At 37.1% G+C, this 21,475-nt stretch overlaps 1 protein-coding gene and 1 pseudogene across 3 annotated transcripts in view; both read left to right on the plus strand.

The window, feature by feature from the left end:
- Positions 1–21,475, plus strand: part of BRAF (B-Raf proto-oncogene, serine/threonine kinase) — a 177,857-nt gene that overhangs the window by 21,675 nt on the left and 134,707 nt on the right. The gene's annotated exons all lie outside the window — the stretch shown is intronic.
- LOC112907072 (U2 spliceosomal RNA) lies at positions 5,717–5,829 on the plus strand (annotated as a pseudogene).

Here is a 21,475-nt window from a genome sequence, read left to right on the forward strand (position 1 = left end):
AGTGTTTAATACCAGCTTTGTGAAAATTATATATATATATATAGAGAGAGAGAGAGAGAGAGGGAGGGAGGGAGGGAGAGAGGTGGTAATAGCAGCAGCATTATTTATAATAGAGAAAAGGTGGAAACAACCCAAGTGTCCATCAATAGATGAATAGATAAAATGTAGTATATACATACAATGGATTATTGGTCATACAAAGAAAAGTTTTGGGGTGCCTGGCTGGCTCAGTCAGTAGGGCATGTGATTCTTGATCTCAGGGTTGTGTTTTCAAGCCCCATGTTGGGCATGGAGCCTAATACTTAAAGACAAGACAAGAAAAAAAAGTTCTGAATCATGGTATAAGACGGGAAAACCTTGAAAACATGGTAAATGAAGAAAGCCAGACACAAAAGGACAACTATTGTATAATTACACTTACATAAAATATCTTGAATAGGCAAATTCATAGAGGCAGAAAGTAGTAGAGAAGTTACCAGGGGCTGGGAGGAGGGGGAATGGAAATTACTGCTTAATATGAGAAAGGTCAGAATTAATTGTCAAAGGAACCTAGTCTTTCAAATGGTACAAAATTTCTTCTGTAGCGTCTCTGACAAAAGATTAAGCATTCCTTGATTATCCTTAGTCATAAGGCAGTTTGTTCCTTTGTTAAATATCTTTATTATTATTATTATTAAAGATTTTATTTATTTCAGTGAGAGAGCATGCCATAGAGAGCACAAGCAGGGTGGGGGGGGGGCAGAGGGAAAGGAGAACCAGACTCCCCGCTGAGCAGGAAGCCTGCCGCAAGGCTCAATCCCAGGACACTGGGATCGTGCCCTGAACTGAAGGCAGATGCTTATGATCATCTGAACCACCCAAATGCTCCAGATGTCTTTATTATTATTATTATCATTTTTAAAGATTTTATTTAAGAGCAAGCAAGCATGTGCGTGAGAGAGCACAAGCATGGGGGAGGGGCAGAGGGAGAAGCAGACTGCCCATTGAGCAGGGAGCCTGATGCAGGGCTCCGTCTCAGGACCCTGGGATCATAACCTGAGCCAAAGGCAGATGCTAAGTCAACTGAGCCACCCAGACACCCTGAAATATCTTTATTATTAATGACGATACTCATAATGTGAAGCTCAGATATACATTCTTGAACTTTTGTCTCTAGGTTCCAACATCATCCTAGTTTAGTCCTTTGGAACAGCACAGGACAATCTCTCTCTTCCTTTTATCTCATATCCCCACCTTCTCAGTATTTGGCATGCACACACATACCCCCTTAGACGTTTCTTTAACACTGGTTACTTGATGTTTGCCTTCAAATGTATCCAGGTCATCCTATCTAAAACCAAAAATACCTTCTCCAACTCTGGTACCCCCTTGAGTTTTTGTTTTTCCTTTCTAGACATTGACTGCCCATCTTAGGCATTCAGACCTTACTTCTTGAAAGTCAATCTTCGGGGATCCCTGGGTGGCGCAGCGGTTTGGCGCCTGCCTTTGGCCCACGGCGCGATCGTGGAGACCCGGGATCGAATCCCACGTCAGGCTCCCAGTGCGTGGAGCCTGCTTCTCCCTCTGCCTGTGTCTCTGCCTCTCTCTCTATCTCTCTGTGACTATCATAAATAAATAAAAAATTAAAAAAAAAAAAAGAAAGTCAATCTTCCATTTTTTTTACTGCACAACTGAATCTGTTCTTTCAGAGGCCCCTATGCACCCTTAATAGTCAAGCTAACCTCTGAGCTAGTCTGTCCCGTATTTCCAAGGGTCTCTTGAGTATTTTACCTTAATGTCTGACATCACAAAGACAGCTAGTCCTGAACTGAATGTTATTTTTCCATCTAAATTACTTCTTGCCATCTTATAATCTTCTCCTCTTATCATAATTTATACTTGAAACCCCAGAGCATCTTTCATTTCTCCTTTTTACTTTTCCTGTTCAGTCACCAGAGCACATGATTGGGATTCCTGTTCCTATAAGAGACCTCAAAGTGCTAGCTCATCCTTTCCTACCTATAAGATTACATCTAGAAAGCACCATCTATGAACCACAAAATGGGTCCTCACCAGACACCAGATCTGCTGGCACCTTGATCTTGGACTTCCCAGTCTCCAGAACTGTGACATTTGTTTGTAAGCCACTCAATTCATGGTATTATTTTTATAACAGCCCAAATGAATGAAGACCACTGCTATTCTTATTGAGGCTTATGAGATTCTGACCTCAAGGTCAGTAAGGTCTATCACTACAGGATTCCTGATGCCCATTTACATCATGTCACAGTAATATTAGGCTTTTATAAAATATATGTCGAAAAGGCGATTTACTTTTAGAATTAGATGATAATGCATGTAAGCATTCAGTGTAGTATTGTGCCCAACACATAGAAGGTACTCAATAAATGGTAGTCCTTTTCTTTATAAGACAGTTTGTACTTTACATTCATTGATGACATTTATTCATTTGCTTAAAGTTTAAAAATAAATATTGAGCTCCTTTGTGCTGGTTGTGTGCTAGGTGCTGTGACACAGAAATGTATCATCTCTGTCCTCAAAGAGGTTACATCTAGTGGTAGGAGCAAATAAGTCAAGAATTAAGTGTGCCCCAGGTACAGAGAAATCACAGAAAAGGAGCACATAATTCAAAATGGGTTTAAGGCATGGAGAACAAAGATTTCCTAGGAAGAGAGGTACTTAAAGTGAATTTTAAATATTTAAGATGTGCAAGCCTTTATAAGAAAGGGTAATTATACTTTATTCAGAGACATAAAGGAAGACCTAAATAAATGGAGGGTACATATTGTGTACTAAGAATGAATTAGACTAAATATGGTAAAAATGTCAGTTTTTAGCAAATTGATTAGTAGCTGAATTGAAATCCAAATGCCTGTATGTTCTTCTGTGGAACTTGACAACTTGATTAACAGTTTCTGTGGAAGTGAAAAGAGGCAAGAATTGACAAGTTATTATTAAAGAACAATAAGATAAGACTTCCTTAATCCATTTTTTTGGTCAAGAAATTTGAATGCTTGCTACATGTGAGGCACTACTGGGCCCTGGTTATTACCATAGTGAACACGACACATGACTTAACCAAAGATCACATTCAAATCCATTTCTAGTGCTATCTAAGATTTTAAATAAACCACTTCGTAGAATATCAGGTGAGTTCCAGGATTACTAACAAACTTAGAAAGGTAATTTTATTATCTGGTTTTTATATTTAAAATCTTTCCTGGTTATGGGGTGCCTCAATGGCTCAGTTGGTTAAGTGTCTGACTCTTGATTGCAGGGTTGTGAGTTCAAGCCCCTCACTGGGCTCCATGCTGGGCATGGAGCCTACTCAAAAAAAAAAAAAAAAATCCCAGTTGTGTATGTTTTTTCTTTACATTTTCTTTTATTAGTTTTAATTTCTTTTAACAATAGGAAGCTTAGAAGTAGGAGGTTTTACTTTAAATAGATCCTTAAGAATGTCAATTGGATTACAGACTTGTTAGAAAGGGAGGGAGGATCTGCTTTTGAATGATGTCTGGAGCAATGATATGACCTGAGAGTGAATAAGGGAAGGTGACTTTGAGGGTTCCACAGGCCTGGGGTTTGAATCCTAGCCTAGGTGTCAAGTGTCTGAGGAGCCTACAAAAGGAAAAGGGAAGATGAATAACAAAATGACAGGTGAACTGAAATAGGTAGAGATTGCTAATGAATTTTATATGCTTATGTGGAGGTACGTGGGTGAATATGAGCTGGTGAATTAGTTGCGAAAGGATATACTTGTTTGGAACACTTAAATGAAACTGAACCCTCTCTTACTGTGCACAGAAATCAATTCCTCGTAGAATGAAGGTTAAATACAAAAAGACAAACTCAGAAAGCGTTTTTTTAATTTGTATTTTAATTTTTAAAAAATTTATATATTTATTAGAGAGGGAGGGAGGGAGTAGCAGAGACAGAGGGAGACAAGCAGACTCCCCATTGAGTAAGGAGCCCAATGGGGGGCTTGATTCCAAGACCCCAAAATATCATAACCTGAGCTGAAACTAAGAGTTGGACATTTAACTGAGCCACCCACGTGCCCCCAGAAAGCTTTTTCTTTTATTATTTCTTTTATTATTATTATTATTTTTAAATAAAGGAGCGTACTTTTATGAGCTCAAAGCATGGAAGGCTTTCTTAAGATTGAAAACACCAGGAGAGCTTGGGTGCTCAGTTGGTTGAACATACAACTCTTGGTTTCTTTCTCTCCCTCTGCTCCTCCTCTACCCGTGTGTGTGTGTGTGTGCTTTCTCTCAAACAAACCTTTTTTAAAACCCTGAAAAGCATAAAAATTTATTAATTTGACTACATTGAGATAGAAACTTCTGGGATGCCTAGGTGGCTCAGCAGTTGAGCATCTGCCTTCAGCTCAGGGCATGATCCCAATCTAGGAATCCAGTCCCATATCAGGCTCCCCACAGGGAGCCTGCTTCTCTGTCCATGTTGCTGCCTCTCTGTCTCTCTCATGAATAAATAAATAAAATCTTTAAAAAAAAAAAAGAAATAGAAACTTCTGTTTATTAAGATCCCCTTAAGAGGTTGAAAAGACTAAGGTACAGAATAGAAGGTACTTGTAATATACATGTATTAATTACCTATGGCTGTGTAATAAGTGATCCCAAAACTTAGCAGCTGAAAACAGTAAACATTTATATTACAGTTTCTGTGGGTCAGGAATCTGAGAGCAGCTTAGCTGGGTGGTTCTGGCTCATGGTCTCTCAAGAGGCTTAAGTGAAGGTGTCAGGTCAGTAGTTGTCTCCAAGGCTGGACTGAGGGAGAATCTCTCTGCTCCCTCATGTGGTTGTGGCAGGGCTTCAAAAGATCCACTTCCAAATTCACTCACATGAACCTCTAAATAGGGTCACCTCACAGAGTGGCAGCTGTTTTTTTCCAGAGTAAAAAATCCAAAAGAGAGTGAGAGACTTTCCAGCACAAATAACTTAATCTTGTTACCTATTACAACATGTAGCGAATGGGCAACTGGTATGAAGTATATACCTAAAGAAGTACAAATCACTAAGACAAAGACAACACCAAATAGAAAAAAGGGCAAAAAACCTGAGCAGGCATTTGAGTCAAAAAATTTTTTAGATGACCAGTAAGTAAAAGATCATTAAATCTCATTAACAATTAGGGAAATAGAAATTAAAACCATGAGAAACCATTTTATACAGACTAAATTGGCAGAAATTAAACATTTGAATAGTATCAAGCATTGGTGAGGATATGGAGCAGTGGGAGCTCTTCTATTACTGGTGGAAGTATGAATTAGAAGAATCACTTTGGAAAATAATAGGGTATTTAACAACCAGCAATACCACTCCTGGGCATATAACCTAGACCAGTGGCTGTCAAACTTGAGTGTGCATCAAAATCCCCTGGAGGGGTTGTTAAAACATACTGCTGGGCCCCACCTCCAGAATTTCTGATTCAGTAAGAATGGGGTGGAGCCTGACAGTTAATGTATCTAACAAGTTCCCAGGTGATGCTGGTGCTGCTGGTCTAGGAATCATAATTTGAGAACCAACCATTGCCCTAGAGAAATATATGAATATGTGGATGAGGAGGTGTATGAATATGACTATTCATAGTAGCATTATTCATTTTAACTCCAAAATACAAAGAAAAAATTCAAATATTCAAATAGATTATATAGGTAAATCATGGTGTATTCACTTACAGAATAAAAACTTGGTTCATAGCTTCTTGGTCTTTTGGCTAAGATCAAGTATAATATCTGTTCTTATTAGTTTAAGTTCAAGTAGACCAGGGGCAAAAAACCAGCTCTGGCACAAATATGTATGATCCCACAAACATAATATTAGTCAAACATTATAAGTCACAAAAAATTAAATGCAACATGATTCTATTTATAAAAAGTTCCAAAAAAAATAAAAAATAAAAAGTTCCAAGACATGGAATTAACTGTATTGTTCAAGAATGAAAATAGAGATACAGAATTACAAGGAAAATCAAGAGAATAATTATCACAAAAGTAAAGAGTAATACCCCAGGAAGGGCAAACAGTGGATGCAATTGAGGAGGGATATGTGGGAAGATTTTAAGGTACTGGCATTTTTCTTTTTGTTTTTCTTTTTTTTAAGGTTTTATTTATTTATTCATGAGAGAGACAGGCAGAGACACAGGCAGAGGAAGAAGCAGGCTCTGTGCAGGGAGCCCGATGTGGAACTCAATCCTGGGTCTCCATGATGACACTCTGAGCCGAAGGCAGGTACCAAACTGTGGAGCCACTCCAGCTGCCCAGCAGTGCTGTTGCTTAACTTTACATTTATTCTTTAAACTATAGATAAGGGAGAATCCCTGGGTGGCTCAGCGGTTTAGTGTCTGCCTTTGGCCCAGGGTACGATCCTGGAGACCTGGGATCAAGTCCCACATCAGACTCCCTGCATGGGGCCTGCTTCTCCCTCTGCCTGTGTCTCTGCCTCTCTCTCTCTGTCTTTCATGAATAAATAAATAAAATCTTTAAAAAAAAACTATAGATAAGGTTTGTAAACTGTTCTGTACATAATTATATAATAAAATTTATCATATTTTAATTTAAATATGTTTGATAGATGAAGAAACTGGTGCTTGGGAGTTAAGTACTCTGTCCAAAATTACAGAGGTAATGTGTCAGCTGAAATTCTGATTTTAAGGTTGGTGCTCTAAACTATTATGCTATATACCATACATTTTCATAAGAGCCATAAGAATTAAATATTGTAATTCTCATTTTATAGGTGAAGAAGAGGTTTAGAAAAGTAATGCAAATTGCTTAAGTGGAAGATCTGGGATTTAGACCAAGGCACTGTGTTTACAGAGGACATGCTTGTAACCATCGTGTTTTTGGATCCTCCCTACTTACTACTGTATAATGTACAGTTAATTTTCTTGTGAGTTAACCACAATTGACAGCTCGTGTTGTTCTCTTTATACTTTTGGTCCCTTGCCTGGTTTCCAACTGATGCTTTTCAATCTAGATTATCTTGAATTTGTTTAATAACTGGATTGTGCTTGAGAATAAAACATTTCTTTACCAGATTCTTTCCTTTTAGCTAGGAATTTAAATTAGAATTTTGATAAACTCTACATATGTCAATGTATTGATAAGCTCTTTTATTAGCTTTCATTGTTTGAATCTTCAGATTTTAAAAAATTTTGTAATGTCAGTAAAATTTGAGTTTATTATTCCCACTGCATGTCCATCATACTCTTAAATCACATGTGTTTTACTGTACAAAAATAGATTTTTAAAAGCTAAGCTACACATGGAAGGAATTTTGATGATTTTGTCTCTAGCTAATATCTCAGGACATTACACCCTTACAGCAAGGTTCATTATTTACAATAGTGGATACAATCCATATTTTGAATAACCTGGGTAATTTTTAAAAATTGGCCATTTTCCCTTTTTCTGTTAAGATTTTACTTATTCATGAGAGACACAGAGACATAGGCAGAGGGAGAGGCAGGCTCCCCACAGAGAGCCTGAGTGGGACTCCATCCCGCAGAGAGCCTGAGTGGGACTTCATCCTGGGACTCCGGGATCACACCCTGACCCAAAGGCAGACACTCAACCACTGAGCCACCCAGGTGTCCCAGTTGGCTAGTTTCTTGTCAGATATGATAAGGTCAGGATTTCTCAAACTGGGCACTGTTGACGTTTTGATCTGGATAATTCTTGGCTTGGGGGGCTGTTCTTTGCTTGTATCATGTTAAGCAGCATCCCTGGTCTCTGCCTACTAGTAGGTGCCAATAGTACCCTCCCCTCAATTTTAACAATCAAAATATCTTCAGACACTGCTAAGAGTCACTGCTTGTTGAAAACCACTGGATTAGATCATTGTTTTAATCTTGTATTGTGGCTGCCAAATAGCTTGTAGGAGGAGCACACAACGTGCCAGCTTTGCCTTTTCCTCTAGCCAGCACTAGTGTTAACTTCAATAGGAGGTTTGAGATTTTTTGGTAGGAATTCCTTTCTAGCCTCCTGTCTAATTCATAAGGTTTACTTTGGTTAACAACTAGATAACAACCGTAAGCTGTAGTGTGTCACAATATTACAGATGTGCAAAGAAGAGTGAGAATTCCACTGTCAAGCACTCTGCAGTGTGGAGTGCCAGTTCTTCCACATACCTCTTAACTGCATGTGATATATCTATTATCCCTAACTGAGGGTGGTTCTGTAAATATTAAATATGACAAGTCTGAATTTTTATTAATTTTCTTGATAAATTTATTACTAAATAATGTTGTCTGCCTACAACCCTAATAGAGTCTCCTGCATGACCTCATAGGTGTAAATCATGCATTTGGCCATCACATTGTAAACTGCTATTCAGTTTACATCATTTCAACTATAGTACTCAAAAGGGGGAACTAGTTTAAGTTCTCTTAACTGACTTACACTTAACCAACTCATCAAATTAATAGTTCCCATTTAAAAAATATATTTGCCATCAGATTAGGTATGGGATTTATTTATTTATTTAAAATATTTTATTTATTTCTTCATGAGAGACACAGAGAAAGGCAGAGACATAGGCATAGACAGAGGGAGAAGCAGGCTCTTCGCAGGGGAGCCCCATGCAGGACTCAATCCCCAGACCCTGGGATCACGACCCAAGCCAAAGGAAGACCCTCAAACTGCTGAGCCACCCAGGTGTCCCAGTGTGGGTTATATTTAAAAGAAGATCCTCTGCTCTATATTAAGGATTGGAAAATGAGTGTTCATTATATAATTTTAAGTAAAATAAAATGTTTAAGATTTTACTATGGTTATGGTTCTCTGATTTAACTAACGAACCTTTTCAGTTAACCGACCACCAGACTTTATTACACTGAATAAAAGAGTTTCTTTTGCACCCACTTCAGTATTAAAATTGTGATGATTTACTTTGTGAAGTTGGGATTACAGTTTCAGCATCCTACTTTTCTGGTCATCTAAAGTCATGGCTGTATAATTATACAAAAACTTTTAAAACTTTGCCTAATGGAATGACCATTTACTCTCTCAGAACAACCTTAGCTCGCTTCTTGCTACTTACAGGATTATTGTGAGGATATTAAATCTATCAACAGTAATTCAGACTCTCATTACTTCTTGCCTATAATTGTGGCATGCTTTTAATGGTACTCTTGGCCTCCAGTGCTTCTCTGGCTTGTTAGTTAACCTAAACATTGTTGCCAGAGTAAACATCTAAAATATATGTCTAATCAGATCAAAAGCCATTTATAACAATAAAAACTGCAGGGTTTTTTTTTTTTAATTACTATATGTGCTAGCTTAGATGTGGTCTTTATAATCAGGAGATGTCCATTAAATAAATTATTTTTAAAACACACACACACACACACACACACACACACACAAATATACAAATTCTGAGTTGCGATTATGTGCCCAGAGGAAACAATACCAATACTTTGGAGTTTAATGTGTATCCAGTATAGAATAAGGAAGAGTAATCAGGAAAGGCCTCTGTGAGGAAGTGAGATCTGAAGATCTCTTCTATCTGGAGAAGCTGTGCTTATTTGGAAAAGTGCTGGGCAGAGTTTTCCAAGAAGAAAAAATAGCTTGTGTAAAGACTTTCCTGCTGGAAGGTCAATGTGGTTGAGTTTATTGAGTAAGGGTTAGGGAGAATAGTGCCTGATAAGGCAGGAGGTAGGCAGGGCAGCGTCATTTAGGATCTTAAAATCTGTGGTAAGAAGTTTAATGGCTCGCTAGGGAGTCATTAAAGGGGGAGTGATGTGATCAGATTTGTGTTTTAGGGATTTTTACTCTTAACTATGGAGAATGAAGGAGAGAATGGAAGTAGGACAAAACAAATGGGGAAGCTAGTTAAGATACCTTTGTAAATAGAGGTGCCTGGGTGGCTCAGACGGTTAAGCTCTAATTCTTGATTTTTGGCTCAGGTCATGATTCTGAGGTCATAAAATTGAGCTCTGCATCTGAGTCTAAGCGTGGCATGGAGTCTCCTTGTCCCTCTCTCTCTCTGCTTCTCCCTCCTTCACCCTCACCCCTGCATTCTTTCTCTCTCAGATAAATCTTCTTCTTCTTCTTTTTTTTTATAGATGCCTTTGTAAAGTAGTAGTTCAGGGAGAAAGGATAATAGTTTAGAGTAATGACAGTAAACAAAGTAACACATAAAATTATGATCTCATAATACCATTACAATAGCCCTGTGAAGTATGAGCAGAATAAGATTTGGAATAAACATATCTTAAGCCCATCTACTAAATAGTGATATAAGGAGTTTAAACCATAGATGTTGACCATTTGACTTTTTGTCGGTAATACAAAAACCAAACTTCACTGAAGACTTTACAGCTTACTTTTATTACCTCTGTCTCCTCCTAAACTCTTACCAATGCTGTAGCAAAACCATACTATTACAGTAGTTATTATGAACATAACTTGTACTAGATGCCACTGACGAGTATTTACTGCGGCTGGAATACTCTTACACCTACATATTTAACAAAATTCTAGCTATCCTTTAGGATCCAGGTCAACTAGGAAGCCTTCCAAATTTGCCTCCAGACATACTGTGTCCGTTTACCCTCTTTTAACCACAGTGGTTTCTTTATATTATTATTGTATGTTAATTCAGTAGACACTTGTGTGACAACTGTGTGTTGGGCACAATGTGTAGACATTGTGGACATAATCATGTACAACAGTAGATAGTCACTATGGAACCTGTAGTCTAGAGATAACACAGACTTTGTTCTTTTTTTTTTTTCTTATTTATGATAGTCACGGGGGGGGGGGGGGGGGGGCGGGCAGAGACATAGGCAGAGGGAGAAGCAGGCTCCATGCACCAGGAGCCCGATGTGGGATTCGATCCCGGGTCTCCAGGATCGCGCCCTGGGCCAAAGGCAGGCGCCAAACCGCTGCGCCACCCAGGGATCCCGATAACACAGACTTTGAACAAAATCTGTGCCCACAAATTAATTATAAATTTCAAAAAGTGCTATGAAGGAATAGTAAAGGATGCCTTGCAGGGTCCTTGAGTCAAAACTGTTTCATAACAATACTAAGACATTGTTTGCCTTTTCACTCTCATTCTCACACAAGGATCCAGTGATATAATGTGTAATAGTGCAACAGATTGAATGCAGAAGGTATGAGAATCCAAATGTCTTCTATTAAGACATATTAATGATTGTAAAAAAATGTAAGAAATACCATTTTCTCTTCATTATTTTGTTTTGGAAAATGTTATTTTTTTCATTAAAAATAGATCATTAACTCAATGGGTTTGTGTGTAATTTTTAAATAAATATAAAAATTTCTTGGTTTTAATTTTTGATATATAAACATTGAAAACTATAACCTATGTGAATAAAGCTCTGAGAGAGGTTCTCAGTAATCTTTAAACTTTCTGAAACCAGGAAGTTTAAGGGGGCTTCTGGCTGGCCCAGTCAGTAGAGCATGCAACTTGATCTTGTAGTTGTAGTATGGAACCACCTGTTGGGCATAGAGATTACTGAAAAACAATATATATGTATATATATATATATATATATATATATATACAGATATATATGTATACACACATATACATACACACACACATTTATTTATTTATTTATTTTTAAAGATTTTATTTATCTATTCATGAGAGACACACAGAGAAGGAGAGGCAGAGACACAGGCAGAGAAGCAGGCTCCATGCAGGGAGCCTGACGTGGGACTCGATCCTGGGTCTCCAGGATCACACCCTGGCCAAAGGTGGCACCAAACCGCTGAGCCACTAGGGCTGCCCTGAAAAATAAAATCTTAAAGAGAGAAAAACAAACTAGGAAGTTTACGAATTTCTGTAATAGGGACCTGATTTAAATTGGGGTGTTCTAGAGAAGTAGAAGATAGCTTCTGTCTCCTTTTAAACTGTTATGGACATAACCAGGCTCTAATTTTTAGGTATCTCCAAAGCCTATAGTTATTTGCACATAATGGATAGGTTAAATCATATTTTATTGCCAGGCTCTACTGTGGATGGTCACTGGATTTGTGATTTGTTTGAAGCCTTTATTGAAGATACTATCTTTATTTCTTATTACTGTGCAAGATGGATCTGGACTCAAATCCCACTTGGTGTGAATTTAGGCAAGTTATTTAACTTTGATGAACCTTACCACTCATCTGTAAAGTGGAATACATATTATTTTACTATGCAGTAATGATTAAATGAGCCAGTGTATGTAACCTGACTTATAACCTGACTGGCACAGAACTTGTAATAAAATGGTTAACTTTTTATTTTACATACATAGCATATCTGGCTTAGTTCTAGTTAGTGCGCAAAGAGATCTGTGGATAAATCAGTATATAATTAAATAATCACCATTTAAGTATATGTAATAGTTTATCAGGAAGGGAGAAAACCGAAATAATCCATTGTGTGATTATTCATCTTTAGAAAAGGGAACTGAAACAAAATGTGGGCTTAGTATAGTTTAAATAAAAGTAACTCCAGTACATTGTAAGGATAGGAACGGAGTTTTATATGTCTGGCACTCCCAACAGTGCCTCAGATTTACTGAATATTTAAACAATGTTAAATAGCTAGAAATACCTAAAAACATTTTTAGAAGCCTTGAAAAAAAATGTACTATAGATTAAAGGTCAGGTCTTAAATATCTCACGTGGAGGAGAAGTAAATAAAGGAACCTGGAGGAAAAACAATTGCCCTGGAGGAGGGATAACATGTGGTGTTATAAGGTATGACTAAACAGGATCTAATAAGATAGGACAGAGGGCAAATTGTGGTGGATTCCAAATTTAGTGGTTAAAATCTTAACTCCTTAAAATTAGAGTGCAGAAAGTTTGCCAAGGAGATGGCAACAAAATAAGATCAAGTGACTGCTTTGCTTTTCATAGGAGAGAGCTATAGGAAAATTATCCTTTTATGTGTTCTTTTTTGAGGCAGGTAGTTCCATTGTGCTTAAAAGAAAGAAAAAAGCAGTATAGTGACAGATGGTAGTTATATTTGTGAACATAGCATAATGTATAAACTTGTCAAATTGCTATGTTTTATACCTGCAACTAATGTAACATAGTGTGTCAAGTATACTGAAAAAAATTAAAGAACAAGTAATACTGCTGTTCTTTATTTGAGATAAAAATCAACAGAGTCGACTAAACACAGAGGTTTGGATCTAGAACTTGCTTATATTTTAAATAGAAAAGGCTGTAGACATTCTGTTCTTTTTACAACTAGAAAGCTTTATGGGAATTACATGTATAATTATATCTTTCTTGTTTGAATATTTTTATCAGTTTAAGATTTATTTGGATTTTCATAGATTATTAATGTGTATTATCTCCACAACTGTGATCTTTGAACTTGAGATGTTGTTTGTATTAAGAACAAATGAAAAGTATGGTGCTATTTGCATTTGCTATTTAAATAGATGCACTTGTATTATACAATCAGTACCAGCAGTTGGTTTTTTTTTTCTTTTTTTTTTAAAAGATTTTATTTATTTATTCATAGCTACAGAGAGTGAGAGGCAGAGACACAGGCAGAGGGAGAAGCAGGCTCCATGCAGAGAGCCTGACGTGGGACTCGATCCAGGGTCTCCATGATCATGCCCTGGGCTGCAGGCGGCGCTAAACTGCTGTGCCACCAGGGCTACCCCAGCAGTTGGTTGTTAATTGAAGGTGGTTAATGTGGAAAAATTTTTAAGGAAATTAAATATAAATACCATATTTTAATTTAAAACAAAAAATAGGGACACCTGGGTGGCTCAGCAGTTAAGCATCTGCCTTCCGCCCAGGGCGTGATCCTGGGGTCCCAGGATCAAGTCCCACATCGGGCTCCCTGCATGGAGCCTGCTTCTCCCTCTGCCTATGTCTCTGCCTGCCTCTCTCTCTCTCTGTATCTCATAAGTAAATAAATAAAATCTTTTTAAAAACTTGCTGAATTAAAAAAATAAAGAAATAAAACAAAAATATATTTTCCCATGCCTATATTATGATATAGGACCAAAACCTTTTTTGTCAGATTAACATGCTCTGAGTGGAGTTCCATATGTTTTTGCATGTGTCAACCATACTTAAAATGCATTATCCAGTTTCCTTTTTACACGAATCATCTGTGAGTTCATTGAACAAATCATTGGAGATTCTAGAGGAGAGATGATGGTCCCTTGAACTAAGGTGATAGTAGGGCAAGTGGTAAGAGGTGATGATACGGGATCTATTTCAAACATAGAGCCAGGAGAATTTTCTCTTGAACTAATTCTCAAGTGTATAAATTTCAGAGACAAACTGAAAAATCACTGCTAAGAACAGAATTTGTGTTGTACAAGATCAAATAAGATCTTTTTTCTTCATATCCAAAATCTAATCTTCTAATGAGTTCCATTGGCACTACCTTTAAAATACATCTTCAACTGTACCACTTCTCACTACTCCATTGCCACCACATCAGTCTTAGCTACTTCATCTCCCTGGTTATTGCAATAACTTCCTTACATTCTGTTTTCTACATAGTAATGGGAGTGATAATTTAAGATGTAATTTATGTTACTACTTTGCTTAGAAAACCACATCTAAGGGATGCCTGGGTGGCTGGGTCAAGTTGGTTAAACATCTGCCTTCAGCTCAGATCATGATCCCAGGGTCCTGGGATCGAGCCATGTCAGCTTCTACCTCTCCTTCTGCCCCGTACACACCCCCACATGTGCTCTCTCTCTCAAACAAATAAAATCTTAAAAAAAAGAAAAAAAAGAAAAAGAAGCACATTTAAAATGGAACCTAGACTTAACTATCATTTTCAAGGCCTGTATAAATCTGGTCCTTGCCAGCCTCTGTTCTTTACCTTCTAAAGCAGTGATTCTCAAAATGTGGGGCTAGCTAAAGGCCCCCCAGGCTCTTTCAGAGGATCCACAAGGCCAAAACTGTTTTTATAAATATACCAAGATGATGTTTTTAGTTGAATTTTAATCAGTGTAAAAAGGAGTTTCCAGTTGTTCATTGATGTGTGTTATTGCTACAGATTAATGCAGAAATATGAGAGTCCAACTATCTTCTATTAAGCTAGTCATTAAAAATAATTGTAAAGATGTAAAACAGTGTCATTCTTCTCACTAAATTTTTTTTGTTTGTTTTGGACAATGTACTTTAAAAATATTACATAATGGATTTGTTAAAATTTTGATAGTTTCTGCATGTTATTTTCTAATATGGCAAATATCAATGGATATAGCCTACATAACCAAAAGCTTTTAGAGAGATCGTCAAGAATTTTTAAGAGTGTAAAGCGATTCCAGAAAGTTTGTGAACTGTTGTTTTGCACTATGTGCATTTTCTTCACACCAGCTACATTGGCTTTCCTGTGTTTTTTTTTTTTTTTTTTGGTGATCTCCAAGTGTACTTCTGACCTAGGACTTTTCTCAGTAGTTGCTATTTTTTTCTCTGCCTGAGGGGTATTCTCTCAAGCTTCCTGAAGTCATTCTCTTATCTGTTAAAATGTCACCACTGAGACCTTTCTTGACCACAAACTGCTTTTTCCAAAAGAGCCTCTCCCCTCCCCTCTCTCCCTTATCTAGATTGAATTTTCTTCAAAGCACTTACGACTATTGGAAATTAAGTGGTATATTTGTTTTCCTATTTGTTCCCTATCGGAATGTATATACTCTGTGAGGGCAGGGATTTTTGTTCACTGCTATGTGGCTAGAGCCTAGAATAGTGGTGGGTACATAGTGATGAACCAGTATTTGACAATGAAAAAAGGAAAAATACACAGATATGGAATTCAGTAAAGATGTGAGTTAGAATATACTCAAGAAATCTAATACATGAATTAAGGGATTTCTAGAAGGAAGAAAGCAGATAGAAAAGTAAAAAGTAATAGGTAACTGTATTTCTGAGTGGAAGAAAGACCTAATAACAAGCAAAAGATACATTTCCTCATGAGATTCTTAAATATGAGGGATACAGATGACAGAAACTTGTAAACAGAATAGAAAGGAAAGATAAGTCAACATTAGCAACATGGAGGAAAATATGTGTTTAAGAATCCCATACCAGGCCAGGGTATTTTCAGACATGAACCAAAATAGATGTATATCCCATGTACATTATCTGTACATAAAGGAGATGTAATTATATAAAATTGGAAATCAACATCGATAGGAAACTAAGCCCATATGCTATAATATTAACTTTTTAGAGATTAAGAAACATTCTTTTAATTCTAAATAAGTGGTTCTGAAAGTGAGGTGGCCACAACCAGCAGCATCAGCATTGCCTGGAACCCTATTTAAAAAATGCGGACGCTACTACAGACTTAATTAGAAACTCTGGGCATGAGGCTCTCCCATCTATATTTTACCAAGCTGTTTTAGTGATTCTGTGCATGTTAAAGTTTGAGGACAATTGTTAATTCTAGATACAAATTAAAATAGTAATTCCAGGCATTTTGAGTAATTCTGTATGTTCTAATGTTTTGACATCTATTAATCTCTCACCTAACTCACCTTTTTAAGTAGGTTCTGTCATCATTCCCATTCTGTAGTTGAGGAAACAAATTAGAAACTTGCCCATGTATTCACAGCTAGTTAGTGGTGAAATAAGATTTAATCCAAAGTATTATGACCACAAAGTCCATGCTCTTTTTGCCACTAGGAAGCTGTAGTGCTTTTCTCAATTTGGGGCATGGAGTAGAACTAATAAGCAAGTTAGGAAATCCAAAAAGTGTAAAGGAAAAGATTGACACACTTGAATATATAAAAATTAAGGATTTTTGTAAGAAAACTGTGCACATAAAAGGAAAAAATGTGATATGCAATGGAAAAACTGACACTTAACAAAGGATTAACAATTCTAATATACAGAGAGCTCTCACAAATTGATAAGAAAATGACACTACACTGAAAATGGACTAAAGATGGGGCACCTGGGTGACTCAGTGATTGAGCGTCTGCCTTTGGCTCAAGTTATGATCCTGGGGGTCTTGGAATCAAGTTCCACATCGGGCTCCCTGCAGGGAGCCTGCTTCTCCTTCTGCCTCTGTCTCTGTGTCTCTCGTGAATAAATAAATAAAATATTTTGTAAAAACATAAAAAATAAAAATGGACAAATGATATAAAAATGGACAAATATATAAATGATAATTCATAAAAGGAGACATTGGAGATTCATAATATCTGAGTAGATAATCTCATTAGAAAGTTAGTATTAACAGCAAGATTATTGTTTTTCCATTGGTGTGATAGCAAAAAAAAAAAAAGACATGCTAGCTAAAATATAAGAAAATCAGTATGCTGTCAGCACCTGTTTGGGCATAAGACTGAGTTACTGGTAGGACTGAGACACAGGTACTGATTAAAGATTGAGAATTTCTAGGAATGCTCAATGGCTGGCTCAGTTAGTTATGCCTCCAACTATTAATCTCCACCCAGGTCTTCATCTTAGGATGTGGAGTTCAAGCCCCAAATGTTGGACCTGGAGGCTACTTAAAAAAAAAGAGAGAGAGAGAGAGAGAGAAAAGATTGAGAATTTCTAAAGCCTTTTTGTAAAAGTATATGTAAATATTTATTAGTAATTTTAGGGATGCCTGGGTGGCTCAGCATTTGAGCATCTGCCTTCAGCTCAGGACATGATCCCGGGGTCCAGGGATTGAGAAGCCTGCTTTTTCCCTTTGCCTTTGTCTCTGCCTCTCTTTGTATGTCTCTCATAAATGAATAAATAAAGTCTTAAATTCTAAAAATTGTGTGTGTCCACATTTTTGATTCAGCAATTGCCCTTCAGGGAATCGATCCCACAAAAATAAAAGCCCCGATAAATGTGTATAACTATTGTGTACTGCTGCATTGTTGAGCAAAATGTGCCAATAACCAGAATATAAATGTCTTAATACCTGGTTGAGCAAACTTGAACACAAAATTACCAAAACAATGATAGTTGCCAAGTAATAATATATCAAATATAATACTGGTTTTGTTTTTAAAAAGAACATAAGAAAGGCAGAGAGAAAAATACGGAAGAACGTGACTCAAAGTGTTAACATTGATTACTTGGGAGTAATCATAGTGGGGAAAGGTGGAAGGGAAAGTAACAAACTGATTTTTTTTTTTATGTCTATATTTGACTCTGTGTGTGTGTGTGTGTGTGTGTGAATTCTGTGGATGAAATCGGGCTGGATTGGTTTAGTACCAGTATTTTGCTTGCAAAATATAAAACTTAAGTTTAGAATGTTAGATGTAGAGTGATGGGTGTATCCTTATAAATGTCAAAACATCTTCATTTGGGGCTGTTTTTTTGTTGGGCAATCCATAGTTACCTGGTTTATTTCTAAAATATGCATAAGATCATAAAATACACAGAAGGGTGTATTAGTATTGAAAATTTTCCTTAAATTTTAAAGCAGGATGACATAAACTGGATCCACCAAGAATAACTTACAAAATATTCTAGAAGAATCAGATTTATCTGATATGTGACTATTTCTTTAGAAATATTACTTTCTTAAAGTCTTAAAACTTCAGTAAGCAGATTTTATCTTTAACCTTTATATTTGAATATAGCTTTTTTTTTTTTAAGATTTTATTTATTTATTCATGAGAGAGAGAGAGAGAGAGAGAGAGGCAGAGACATAGGCAGAGGGAGAAGCAGGCTCCATGCAGGAAGCCCGATGTGGGACTCGATCCCTAGGCTCCAGGACCATGCCCTGAGCCAAAGGCAGCCACTCAACTGCTGAGCCACCCAGGCATCCCTGAATATAGCTTTAATCATATAAAGTTAGCTTTAATGAGATAAATTCTTTACCTGGTTAAAACTTGGTCTTGATATGCAAAAAAAACAAAACAAAACAAAAAAACCCCCAAAACTCCACCACAAAACTTCATAGAGTGACTACACGGATTCATCACACGTTTATTTATTTGTTTGTTTGTTTGTTTATCATTACACCTTAACTTCATATATAATTTTAAAAATTCATAACTAGTTTTTTATTGAAAACTGCCCAAAGTCTTAAAAAATACAAAATCATGTGCAAGGAAGGGTAACTTTAATTTCCATTCTGACAGACCTTGTTTCTCATTTGTAACCACTATCAGTAGATTCTGTGTATTATTTCTGAATTTGTTCATGTTAGCCAACTATTGGTGGGCTTTAAAATGCCTAATATAAAAAGTAATTTTAAAGTGTATGATAGGGCAGCCCTGGTGGATCAGTGGTTTAGCGCCACCTTCAGCCCAGGGTGTGATCCTGGAGACCCAGGATCGAGTCCCATGTCAGGCTCCTTGCATGGAGCCTGCTTCTCCCTCTGCCTGTCTCTCTGCCTCTCTTTCTCTCTCTCTCTCTCTCTCTCTCTCTGTCTCTCATGAATAAATAAATAAAATCTTAAAAAAAGTGTATGATAGTAGAGTTTAATTTGTGCACAGAGTTGTCAGGCTGCTGACACTGTCTTCCATTTTATTTCTCCCCAGCTGTATTTAATGCCCATTAAATAAGTTGAGGCTGGAAATAATCAAAGATAAGCAGAAAAGTGAATCTGGCCATTTGAGCTGTTGAGTTCTTTTGCTGTCATTTTTAAAAATTATATAAATTTTTGCTGTATTGATACGTAAGTTGTATTGGCTATATTCTTTATATTGGGGAAAAAATAAAGAACATTTAATCAGTGCCCAGAATATTTTTGATATAGAGAACATTTTGGGTTTTTTTATTTTTTAATTTTTTTAAAAAAAAATTTGTTCATGAGAGACACAGAGAGAAGAGAGGCAGAGACACAAGAGGGAGAAGCAGGCTCCATGCAGGGAGCCCGATGTGGGACTCTATCCTGGGACTCAGGAATCACGTCCTGGGCCAAAGGCAGGAGCTAAACTCCTGAGCCACCCAGGCATCCCTATTTTTTAATTTTTTAAAAGAGATTTTGCTTCTTTCCAAGAGAGAATATGCACATGAGTTCTCTCAAATAAATGAAAAATAATAATAGAAAAAGCAAAAATTCTGCTTTCCTTTAAATATTTTGATTTATTAGGGAAATTGACATTTATCCTCTTCTCTGAAGGTAGAAAGAAAATTGGACATTTTTCAGTCCATTAATGTGCCATTTCAATCTGTTCATTCATTTGTTGATTCTTTTCTGTGTTATTGTGTGTATGTAGGATAGCAAGTATATGAATACAGGTATTTTGTTAACTCCTTTAGTCAAAGGGGGATTTGAAAATTTAGTTGCAACAGACAATTATATGAAAATCTAAGTTGCCAAAATCAACTCAAGAAAACTTGGAAACCCTAATCAGTAATAATCCTGTAAAGAAACTAAAAGTTTGTCAAAGGTATATCCAAAATAATATAAAGGCCTGAGGTTTTGTTTTGTTTTGTTTTTTAAGATTTTATTTATTTATTCATGAGAGACATAGAGACCTAGGCAGAGGGAGAAGCAGGCTCTCTCTGAGGAGCCTGATGCAGGACTCGATCCCAGGATCCCGGGATCACAACAAAGGCAGGCACTAAACCACTGAGCCACCCCCATAGCCCAAAGCCTAAGGTTTTAATATCCCTTTTCTTTTTAAAGGGATGAGGGATAACAGATGCCATCTTAACTTCCTCCAATGTCTACAGATGCCACATGGCTGGAGTTCTCTAACTTCAGTAAAAAAACTTGCACATATATTCAGGCAGTTTTGCACCCAAACTCTAGACTTAAATCCCCGTTTTGTATCTGTTGTCTTTTTTTTTTTAATATATTTTTTAAATTTTTTACTTTATTATTTATGATAGTCACACACAGAGAGAGAGAGAGAGAGAGAGGCAGAGACATAGACAGAGGGAGAAGCAGGCTCCATGCACCGGGAGCCCGACGTGGGATTCGATCCCGGGTCTCCAGGATCGCGCCCTGGGCCAAAGGCAGGCGCTAAACCGCTGCGCCACCCAGGGATCCCTGTATTTGTTGTCTTTTACATTGCCCGTGTATACCGCAATTTATTTATCCATTCATCCATTGATGGACATTTGGGGGTTACTTGTAACTTTTGGCTATTGTAAATAGTGCTGCTCGGAATATTGGTGTACAAGTATTCGGGTACCTGTTTTCATTTCTTTTGTGTGTATACCTAGGAGTGGAATTTTTGGGTCATATGGTAATTCTTTGTAGTTGTTTATTTTTTTTTTTTTAAATTTTTTTTTTAAATTTATGATAGTCACAGAGAGAGAGAGAGAGAGAGAGAGAGACAGAGAGAGAGAGAGGCAGAGACACAGGCAGAGGGAGAAGCAGGCTCCATGCACCGGGAGCCCGATGTGGGATTCGATCCCGGGTCTCCAGGATCGCGACCTGGGCCAAAGGCAGGCGCCAAACCGCTGCACCACCCAGGGATCCCGTAGTTGTTTATTCTTTTAAAGAACTAGCAAACTTGGTACAGCAGCTGCATCATTTTACATTCTCACCAGCAATGCATGAGAGTCTTCATATTCTCCCCAACACTTGTTATTTTCTGT

The sequence above is a fragment of the Vulpes vulpes genome, chromosome 7 (genome assembly GCF_048418805.1).
Source record: "Vulpes vulpes isolate BD-2025 chromosome 7, VulVul3, whole genome shotgun sequence".
In the NCBI taxonomy this organism is placed as follows: domain Eukaryota; kingdom Metazoa; phylum Chordata; class Mammalia; order Carnivora; family Canidae; genus Vulpes; species Vulpes vulpes.